This window comes from Argentina anserina, chromosome 2 (genome assembly GCF_933775445.1).
Source record: "Argentina anserina chromosome 2, drPotAnse1.1, whole genome shotgun sequence".
In the NCBI taxonomy this organism is placed as follows: Eukaryota; Viridiplantae; Streptophyta; class Magnoliopsida; order Rosales; family Rosaceae; genus Argentina; species Argentina anserina.
The window spans coordinates 20,456,888-20,469,114 of NC_065873.1; the positions used below are offsets into that span (position 1 = coordinate 20,456,888).

Sequence of the window (12,227 nt, forward strand, 5' to 3'; positions counted from 1 at the left end):
CTGCAACCCCAACCCCCTTAATCTGCCCCAATCCCAAGGAGAAGCTTCTCCACTCCCAACCGTTGCTTTCCTCTCACTACCACCGTCTTCCCCTCCCTCATTGACAAAATTTCCGTCACTTATCTAATCGGCTCAGTTTTCGTATCCGCCTAAGACACCTCCTCCTCCGCCGTCTTCTCCCCCATTTTCAACTACGCCTCCTCCACTTCCATTGAGATCGACGCCATCACTGAGGCGAGCTTTGTGATAAACTAATAGAGTTTTTTTCACCAACAGTCCCTCAACTCTGTTGTACCTACCAATGTGATACCTCAACTCTTAATCGTACCAATGTGATACCCAGACTCTAGTATTGCTATCATTGAAGTACTTCCGTCAGTTTTTTTCAACTTTTCCGTTATCTTGGTGACGTGGCAGGTACGTGAGGCCCACAAAGAGAGTTAAAAGACAAAATTAACCTCATCTGAGAGGAGCAATGTTTTTCCCGCCCTTTACCTTGAGAAAGACACCAAACAATTCCAATTTTGGCGCCAATTTTCACTCCCTACTCCTTAATTTGTGTCTAATATCTAAACTAAAGAACTACCGCCAACCAGTCGACCACAATCTGATAAAACCTAGATCAATCTCATTTTCTATTTTTACCCTAGCACTTGTTAAATTAACAGAATAAATATATAAATTTATATGGAACATCTCATTTCCACAATCTCATAAGAATATAGAAACACATAACTTAACGAAATTCAACTACATGTACCATTAGTTCTTACAAGCAAAAATCATGGCAGATCAACATAAAAGGTGGCAACTAATGGTACTTAAACATGTATTTGAATTTCGTTAAGTTATGTGTTTTTATATTCTTATGAGATTGTGGAAATGAGATGTTCCATATAAATTTATATATTTATTCTGTTAGTTTAACAAGTGCTAGGGTAAAAATAGAAAATGAGATTGATCTAGGTTTTATCAGATTGTGGTCGACTGGTTGGCGGTAGTTCTTTAGTTTAGATAAGAGACACAAATTAAGGAGTAGATAGGGAAAATTGGCGCCAAAATTGGAATTGTTGGGTGTCTTTCTCAAGGTAAAGGGCGGGAAAAACATTGCTCCTCTCAGATGAGGTTAATTTTGTCTTTTAACCCTCTTTGTGGGCCTCACGTACCTGCCACGTCACCAAGATAACGGAAAAGTTTAAAAAAATTAACGGAAGTACTTCAATGATAGCAATACTAGAGTCTGGGTATCACATTGGTACGATTAAGAGTTGAGGTATCACATTGGTAGGTACACTAGAATTGAGGGATTGTTGGTGAAAAAAACTCAAACTAATAATGGATTTTGCATCTCAATTTTTTTAAATATAATTAAAGAAATAATTAAATGAAATTCAACTTGTATCTTGTTCTCCAAACACCAATCTTACTGGGAACTATGCAAATCCAATATGTTTCCATTCTAATTCAAGTCAGTGTTGGCACCAATCCAATCTAGTCCGGTCCGCCAACACAGCCGATGAGCATTACACGCTTGATGTTGGGTGGGTATTACCCAGAGGGTTTTACCCATCGGGTAAAAATGCCAACCTTACAATACGTGGTATTTATGCACGTGGTACATGGCAACTTGCTATTATATTGGTATGCATGCATGGTCGTTTGGGTTGGACCTCGTTGAATCCCAGATTCTTCTTGTTCATTTTTATATATATTTCACCTGTCATTACTATCAAAAACAATAGGGCCCCGAGTTGATATATAGCAAAGGTAGATGAACGGGATTGACTTCTTTGTCATTTGATTAGTTACGTGCTGGAGATTAGATATATAGATCAGAAACGACGACAAAAGCCTCGAGTTCTGAGTAGTCGCAGTTAGTAAATATATGAGAATAAGGTCGGAAATGCGCTGGCTAGTACTGTAAGGGAATCTGATCGAGAAGGAAGGGGCCGGAGAAGTGAGCTTCTTTGTCATTTGATCAGTTACGTGCTGGAGATTAGATATATAGATTAGAAACGACGACAAAAGCCTCGATTTCTGAGTAGTCGCAGTTAGTAAATATATGAGAATAATGTCGGAAATGCGCTGGCTGGTACTGTAAGGGAATCTGATCGAGAAGGAAGGGGGCCGGAGAAGTGAGCTTATGGTCACGGACTTAGCCATTCGGCTGCCACATTTGGTCCATACGGCGCTCCATCTCCATGGAGTCAATCTTATCCAACGGGGCAATACACTGGTTTCGCACTGTCTTGGGCTCATCAGGGGATCGGCTCCAGACCTCTATCTGTGTGTAGGACGGCCAACTCGCCTCTTTGACGTTAAGTCCTCGACTAGCAACAAGCTCTCCGAATTTAACCGGGTCGGCATGCTTGAACCCCTCGGAAGGAGCATGCATATATCTCCCACACATTGAATCTTGGAGCAAATCTCATATATCCTTGAAGTTCTTTCAACCAGCAGCCCACGATCGACACTCCCAAAATAGGGACGTGACATCCTCCCCCACCAAACTTCGTGTACGTCCTCGTACACAACATCCTCACTTGCGGCCCGCGCATCTCTTGTGCGCCCGCGATACCTAGAGCGACGAAAAGGAGTTCCCAAAGATCTTCCACCCAACAATGACTTCGCGCCGGATCTCTCTTGTCCTGGACATTGCCACGGATCTTCTCGTCCGGTCCTCCCCCCTGGAGGCGACCCTGCCTACTCGACTCCCCCGCGGAGTCCCCCGTATCTTAGGGACACGGCGACACGTGTGAGCGCTTGGCGAACACAACGACAGCGATGTTGAGGTGGCTCTGATACCACTTGTCACGGACCTAGCCATTCGGCTGCCACACTTGGTCCATGCGGCGCTCCATCCCCATGGAGCCAGCCTTATCCAACGGGGCAATACACTGGTTTCGCCATGCCTTGGGTTCATCAGGGGATCGGCTCCAAACCCCTACCTGTGTGTAGGACGGCCAACTCGCCTCTTTGACGTTAAGTCCTCGACTAGCAACAAGCTCTCCGAATTTAACCGGGTCGGCATGCTTGAACCCCTCGGAAGGAGCAGACATATATCTCCCACACATTGAATCTTGGAGCAAATCCCATATATCCTTGAAGTTCTTTCAACCAGCAGCCCACGATCGACACTCCCAAAATAGGGACGTGACATTATGTTTAGTACTATATCATGAACCACACATGAACCTTCTTCATTGTTTGTTGAGAGGGAGAGGGAGAGGTTTGCTAGCTGCACTGACAAACCATGCGTACCTACGCATCAATTGGAACTGCCAGTACAAGACGTATACGTACTGCTACTTCGCGCTAGCTAATTAACCTACAATGTGCTCTGATTTGATCCCCGAGGAGTTTCATCTCCTAGTGGATCAAGAGATGTTATAGGATCTTCATGAATCTGCAATTTGTGATCTGAGATTTTATATCCCAATTAATGTAACTGATCAAGAGTGAATCCAGCTTTGACATTTCTTTGGAAATTTAATTTGTTGACAAAAAATAATGAAAAATCCGAATGCGTATGTGTTTAAAACCAGGCAACAGTGAAAATGCATGGCTATAATTTCAGTCAAAAAAAAAAGATTTCAAATAATGTCCTGATTCAATATTTGATTAACTGAGGCATTAGGCCGCTACTATTTGGTAAAAGTAGTATATTTACATTGATTGAAAATATAAAAATACAAAGAACATTATGGAGCGCGAAATGAAAAGATTTCAGCCTCCCAAGTCCAAACACACTTAGGATTGTAAGTAAGCTCGAGCTACATGTGTTCGGCTCGAGCTCGTAAAGTTAAATGAGCCGAGTTTGAGCTCAATATTTAGCCAAACCTTGAAAATGAGCCGAGCTTGAACAACAAGTATTCGGCTCGTTCGACTCGTTTAGCTCGCGAGCTAGCTCGGGCTTGTTAAAAGCTCGGCTCGTTTATTAATTAAGATTCACTTATTAAATTTTATAATATATATAAAGTATAATTTTTATATGAGAAATAATATTTAAAAATATAATATTAGTTCGAAAGAGCTTGAAAGTTTATTTCTAGAATAATTAGTTAATGACTTTAAGTTATATAACAAGTTTGATTTGTTATTTATAGTTTATTACAAATAAAATAGATTTTGTGTGATGCAATGACATTAGATTTTGAATTTTTATTTTAGTTTCTAAATTTTAAAATTTTAGTTTCGTATGATTCAAGCCGGCTCGATTCGAGTGCAATCTCATCTAATACAATGAGCTGGCCCAAGCCTAACTCGAGTTTTTTTTCAAGCCGAGCCGAGATTGAAGATGAAGCACAAAAATCCAATTTGGCTCGGATTGAGCTTGATCGAATGAAAACGAGTCAAACATGAACAAACTAGTATTCAGCTCGATTCGGCTCATTTACACTCCTGAACACACTCCAGGCAAGAGACAGAGAAAAATATCCACCTTGCATTGTATTGTTTATAGTGTTTGCAAGAATGACATGTTGAATGCATAAGATACAATCACACAACACGTATGCATTTGGAGATAATAAAGCAAAATTTATATTTCAAACTATCACACAAACTAGGGGTGGCAATGGTATAGAAAACCATTCCAACCAATTCGTATACCAACCGTACCAAATATGTTGGTATACCAAATACTTGGTACATGGTATATGGTACAGTATACCGTACCAATATTAAAAATACGGTAGGTAGGTGGTATAGATTTTCCATATACCATGGTATATCGTACCTACCAACTTATATTATATTAAATTATTTAATTAAAAATATATATATATCTTTAAATTTCAATTGTAGATTTATTGAAAAATAAATCCAAACCATATATATCTACTAACCTTAATCTAATCTCTCTGAGTTTCTTTCTCAAGTACACTATTTTTCTCGTCTTCAATTTCTTTATTTAATTATGAATGAATCGATTCAATCGAATTCCCAAGTACAAATGCTTAGACCTATCAGTAGCACAATCACAGCTTACAACATGTCAACATATATCGCATTTAAACCTATCATTTATTTTTTCAATTGTTTTGAGAATTCATAAGTACTTTAACAGTTTGACTATTTGGACTTTGACTTTCTATTTATGACTTTGTATTTGGTAATTTGGTTGAAGTTATATAAGACTTTGGAATTATATTGTTATTTCACTTATTTATTATTATTTATTTGGGTTGGGCCTTAAAATGTTTGGGCCTTAAATATGTTGGTACAAGCCAATTACCAACCGTACCAACCGTACCACTTAATTGGTATACCAACGTTATTGGTTGGTATAAATTGTGAATTTTTCATACCAAATATATATTGGTTGGTATATGGTATTGGAAAATTAAGGCTGGTATACCAACCAATCCAGCCCTAACACAAACTACATGATGTATTGAAACAATAGCTCATTGTATCATCTTCCAACCTAGTCACCAAGAGGCAAATTTTTGTACCAAACACGACACAAATAATATTCGACTCTAACAAAGCCGTCAAGCCCAAACCCAAACCCATAAAATGAAATTGGGTGAAACTCCAAAAAAATTTACCCTCCGAAAATAGTATTGACCCGAGAACACTCAGAAAAATTGGCGGGAAGTTTTTTTATGTCAACCTTTCCCATTCCAATTTTCGAACAATCATTAATGTGCTTTTATGACTGATGGATGAATATATTTTATCACTTTGTGATTTGCTTGAATAGCCATATCTAATTAACATGTTCTTTGTTGAACACTTGAGATGCTTTAGCTTTTCAATATCTCATAAAACTAATTTGCTTAGATAACGGCATTTAATGATGCAATGTTGTCATAAAATAACAATGGCAGAGCACCAAATCGAAATTTTCACCCTCCAAAAACACTTCCGGGTACTTAATAGAAAAATAGGCGGGAAATAAAATATACTTTTTTAGCTTTCTTCAATATCCCATAAAATTAATTTGCTTAGATTAATGATGCATCGTTGTTCCGTTATATTGTTCATAGTGTATGCAAGAATGATCGACATGCATGTTAATATAGATACAATCACACAACACGTATGCATTTGAAGATAATAAAGCAAATAATATATTTCAAACTATCACAAAAACTACATGATGTAGTGAAAAAATGAGCCGATAATCTCACATAGATAGAAAACGAAAACCCTCTAACCCAGTGGCGGATACAAGAATTTTTGCCAGCCAGGGCAAGAATGACTTGTCACTTCAAAATAGAATTTACTTCAATTCAAAATTAGGGTTTCATGTAATTATGTACATTTAAACTATAAAACTAAATTTAACAAATTTAAATTTATAAAGCATCAATGTGAGGCAACAAGATTACATGATAATCAAACATTCAAATAAATCATTAAGAAACGAGTGAATGAATTAGAAAAACAAAAAGACTGAAACACCTTGATTGATCGATTTGAATGAAGTATAGTGAATCAAATACTTGAATGAATTTAGAACAAAAATAAAGTTCTCTTGCTTTTGGGGCTTTGGAGGAGAAATTAAAGTTGAGAAGGGTATTTTGTCTTTTGAGAATTGAGGTCTAAGAGGTGGGGATCTGGAGATTGTGGAAGGGATGCAGAAAGCCAAAAGTCCAAAACTCTTTATGTGTAAATTAAAAGTATACAAACGACGTTGTTTTGGCACTAGAACATAATTAATGAAACGACGTCGTTTTGGACCTAAAGTATAGAAAAAAGAAGAAGAAGAGAAATACGTGCTGCTGCGTCGTTGCCTTCTACTTCTATCTTTCGCCGGATTCTGCCATTTTTATATGGATTTTTTTTTCTATAAAACTGCCTACTCTACGCCCAACATCTTGAACCTAGCCTAAGTAGTTGCTTAGACTCGCCTACACGTGGATTTGCCACTGCTCTGATCTATATAAAACATCTCTAAAAGACTAAAACTATAATCCTCCTTATCCAATACACATTTCCTCACTAGTATGTCTCAGTCTAAAGTGCATGCACGCCAATAAATTAGGGTACCAGTGTACCACGTACGCAGTTAAGAGTTTTAATTTTCCGAAATAACTAAAAGTTCTACAACTTCAATAGATTTTATAGTGATCTCCAATATATTTTCGAAACTATAATTCTTAATTTACTAATATTAACCGGAATATATCAAACTTTGTTTCAAGTTTCAACACTGGCAATTGTACCATGCTCTCTCTCAACCTAAATATAGATACAAATGCTTAAGTTGATATATAACTCAGATTCTTCTTTTGTTGTTTTTTTTTTCTGAAATGAAAGATTGAAATTCAATTACTATGGAGCTACCGTTGTTTAGGAAAAATCAGGTTACTAAAGCCTTCCCCTTGAAACTGACATCGCATGTACTTCCAATTTCCAACTGTCTAAAGGATTCTTAACTCCAGATGAATGCCTTACAGTGTAGATTATGTAGATGATCTATTCATTTAAGAATTCGTACTATTGTTCAAGATAATCAGTATCTGGCTACCTAGCTAGTGTGTTCACTACTGTGTTGTATCATCTTGAAACATATATTCACCAAGAGTCCCGCTCACCTGGTCAGTTGCTGACCAGGGAACATTTGTACAACTTATGTCGGATCGATCAGGACATTTTAAATCTAACAGTTGTGGTTCAATGAGACTTAATTTAATTACTTAACCAATATCAGTCATCGTCTTTAGACATGTCTTCTTTCATGACCGCATCCTCCTCTCCTCGTCATTGTCGTCACCCAACTACCGCAGTAAAAGAGCACCCAACAATCATCACTGCTAGGATTTTTCTCCACCCCTTTGTAGGATGGCCGGTTCTTAATTGAACCGCTTAGGGAATAAGTAGAACTAAATATCAAGATTGTGGGGACGTTTGCACTGATTGTTGTTGACTAGGCAGATTTTTGGTTTTTGCTACAAGCTAAGGTAGCGAATCGATGGACTTGACGCTTGTCGAGGTAAGTTGGACTTGTGCTACATGCAACAAAGGTGCATATAGTAGCGATAATCTGTTGGGAGGCTTTAGTTTTGCTGTTGTGCAAAAGTTTGATTGATTGTGTGTTTGATTTTGTGTCAAATATCCCTTTATAGAGAGAACACAATTTGTTATTTCTTTCAGATCAAGTCATCAAAATCCCTTAGTTAATTAGGACAACAATTCCTTTTCAACTCAGACTTGGATTCTCCAATACCCCGAAATATATTCCTAAAACAGAACGAAAATCTTCTATGTTAATAACTTCTCCAAATAACCGGTCAAACGGACCAGAAACTCTAAACAATTGCCAATGAATTATTTAGGCTCTAGAATAATATTTTAATTGTAGGTATCGGTTAAGCATATAAAAAAACTCTAAATAGATTTTAATAAGATTACGTCGTTGGAATTAAGTCACAAGAATTAGCCAAGAACTCGTATTAGCTTAAAATGAATATTTTAGCTCAAACACCTCTCCGCATCCTCAGATCTATTTCGCCTTGGATCTCTTCCCAGACGGTGTTCTCTTTGCCGAAATTACCAAGGGCCAAAGAAAGTCTAAAATCTTATTCTCGCCTATACAGACGATGTAGAGATTGAGCAAATCTATTGGTCGTCTTATCAAATCATCAAATCATTAAGAGTATAAAGTACCCCACAAAATCAATACCAACAGTCTTAATTGATGATTGAAATAACATTGGCACAAAGCTCTTAATTAATGAGAATGCTACTTGGATTTGGTTCTTCAACTGTGGCGGTTGAATGACGACGGGATCACCGGGAAGAGGGAACTAAGAGAGAGAGAGAGAGAGAGAGAGAGAGAGAGAGAGAGAGAGAGAGAGTGAGAGAGAGAGAGAGAGAGAGAGAGATCTACATACAAAAAAACAAATATGATAATAAATTTTATTTCAATCACATTATGTCACAACTGTTAGATTGAAATTAATTTGATCGGACGGAAGTTGTGTAGATGTTCCCTGGTCAGCAACTGATGAGTTGAACGAGACTGTATTCACCAAAAGGCAAATTTTTGTACCATACAATCTGGCAGCTAAAACTCATTTTTTCTCATTATATTCCTGGCTAGAGCTGTCCACATCCTACAAAGTGAAGAAGCCCAATCCCTAAATAATAAAGACAAGCTCATGCCCAAGCGGTAGTAGGCTTTAAATGAGATGATCACATTTTAGTGGTAACTGAAAGGGTAACGATCTCTTAAGAGTAAAAACTGCTTTAGTTATGATGATATCAAGTCAGATATTCATGTTACCATAATTGGGGATATATGTATTCAAGACTTGAGGCTCAAAAACCAAAGTGATTATATGTGTTACATGGTTAATAATTATTTTGAATCTCTAATCATGCCTGCTTTTTGCATGAATATTCATTTCCGCAACTATATGGGCCCATTTTGTGCACTTACTTTCCCTTTTTTATTTTGTCTTGGATGACTGATGCTGTTTGTATTCACTTGTATGATTCTTCATGTAGCGGTTACCTCTGAGGTAGAGACGAGAACTGAGAGTCTCTCAGCGGCCACAAGAAAATTGCTGCCTAGCTTGGTGCCCAAGAAATTTGTGCTGGCTATTGGGAAGAGTTGAGAGCTTATGGCGTTGGTTAATTAGTTCATGTCAACAAATTGTCAATTCAATTAGTGAAAATTTCAACAAATTATCTTTGAATTATTGAATATGGTAATTATCTTTCATATTACGATTATTACTATATATTTATATCTACACCATAAACTCATATGTACATTGAGATACAAGCTATATTGAAAATCAACTGCGTGCATATATTGAAAATTAGACTTAAACTATGGGCATAGAGTCTTAAAGAAAGAGAAAAAAGAAAACCATTAAGAAGAAGTTGCAACTTGCAAGCTACACATATTATATAATCATGCACGCATTTGCTTAATTTGATGTCATGAAACTTCTTGTCTAATCCTCTACTTGACACTTGACAGCTTAATTTCTTATAATGAAGAGGAAAGTCGCAACATCCTCTAACTGTACCATTACAAAAAAATGGGGGAAACACAAGTGCAAGTGAAAGTGCAAGTGTAAGTGCATCCATATCACATTGTTATCAATGTTAATTTTTATTACTTGTTTATAACTTTATATGGTATGTTACAACATTATTAATACTATTTTTCTTATTTATCTATCTTAGAATGTGGTAAATATGGGTGAATCAATAGCAGCAATTCCCACTCCCACTCCCACTCATGACCCCGCTCATTCTCCTACTCCTACTCATACTCAAGCTAGTAGTGTTGGCAACCCGGTGGTTGATTTAGAAGAGGAAGAAAGTGACGAAACATACTTGGTACGGTTGAAGGAAAAAGAAAGGGCTCCGGTGTGGGATCATTTTAAGAGGATCTTGGTTGGCAAGGGCACTACGAAAAGGGTGAAGGGAGTTTGTAATTATTGTGGAAATGAGTATTTAGCCAATCCTAGTGGCAATGACACTACGAACTTGAACAATCATATAGACAAATGCTGCAAGTACCCTCCTAATATGGAGAAGATGAAGGCTTCGGGGCAAAGTATTTTGTGTTGGAAACCAAAGAGTAATGAGTTGGCTATTGGGAAGTTTAATCAAGAGGAGATGACCGATGCATGTGTCTATTATGTTGTGGTGGATGAGTTATCATTTAGGCATGTGGAAGGAGATGGGTTCAAGTATTTTATGTCGATGCTCAATCCCAATTGGGTGACCCCTTCTCGTAAGACAATAGCAAAGTTGGTGTTTAAGAGGTACTTTGCGGAAAAGGAGAACTTGAAGAAGATGTTGAGTAGATATCGAGTGTGTTTGACGACGGATACATGGACTTCGGTTCAAAATATTTGCTATATGGTGATCATGGCACATTTCATTGATGACAATTGGGTGTTGCACAAGAATATTATCAAGTTTAGTGCAATTCACAATCACAAGGGAGAGACTATTGCGGTGGTGTTGGAGAGTTGTTTGCAAGAGTGAGGTATATACAAAGTCCTCACTATCACTGTGGATAATGCTAGTGCAAATGATGTAGCAATTAGAGATCTTATTAGAAGAGTGAATTCTTAGGGAAATCCAAATGTCATTATGCATGGAGGCCGGAATTTGCAAATGAGGTGTGTGGCTCATATTTTCAACTTGATTGTCAATGATGGGTTGGGTGTGATGAATGATTGTATCAAGATTATTCGTTTGTCGGTGAGGTATGTTAGGTCTTCCCCACAGAGACTTAACAATTTCAATAAGTGGAAAGAGATGATGAAAATTGATGGAAAAATGGGGTGTGATTATGAATGTGCCGACTAAGTGGAATTCGACTTACTTGATGTTGAGATCTTCCTATAAGTTCCACAAAGTCCTTGATAGGATGTTTTGTGATAAGCCTAATGCTATATCATTTTTCGACGGCAACACTCTATCCATTCCAAGTAGTTTTGATTGGGAAGAAGCACAAGGCTATATGGATTTTTTGAAGCCGTTTTATGATGTCACCTTGAAGGTATGTTGTTCTCATTATCCTTCAATCCATGATACATTTGGTGATTTGCTTCGAATTAAGTGTCTTTTAGAAGCACAAGTTAATCCAAATTTGATTGGGATTAGAGAACTTATGATAGAAAAGTATAATAAGTATTAGGGTGATTTAGATAAGTTAAATCAATATATATTTATTGATATTGTACTTGATCCTCGTTATAAGCTTGAGAAAGTGATTGATTATTTTGAAATTTTATTTGGGGAGGTGGATGAGAGGGTGGAGGTGAACTCAAAGATGGTGAAAGACGTCTTGTATGATATTTACAAGGTTTATGAAGAATTTAGTGTTAGTGGTTCTCAAGTGTCTAATGAGGGGAATGTAGGGAGTTTAACTTCAATTGAGGGTTTAACTGAGTTTGATAAGATGTTGAAGGAGACAGAAGAAAGGAGAAGAGCAAGGCGAACCGAACTCATTAACAATGACGTTGATAGGTATCTTGGAGATGCTATGGAGAGTGATCATGAGAAATTCCATTTGTTAAATTGGTGGAAGATAAATGGAATTCACAAGTACCCTATATTGGCACGCATTGTTAGGGATGTATTAGCTATTCCCGTTTCCACTATAGCTTCGGAGTCTTGCTTTAGCACTAGTGAGAGGGTGATTGATCCATATCGTGCTTCATTAAGTCCTAAAATGGTGGAGACGTTGATATGTGTTCAAAATTTGATTATGAATGATAATGTTGTTATAAGTCATGAGC

At 37.3% G+C, this 12,227-nt stretch overlaps 1 protein-coding gene across 1 annotated transcript in view; it reads left to right on the plus strand.

The window, feature by feature from the left end:
- Positions 1-4,716, plus strand: part of LOC126784838 (probable inactive patatin-like protein 9) — a 64,782-nt gene extending 60,066 nt beyond the window's left edge. The window contains exon 3 of the mRNA XM_050510351.1: positions 4,569-4,716. The gene's annotated coding sequence lies outside the window, so the exon portion shown is untranslated. The remainder of the gene's footprint in view (positions 1-4,568) is intronic.
- Positions 4,717-12,227: the final 7,511 nt, after the last annotated feature.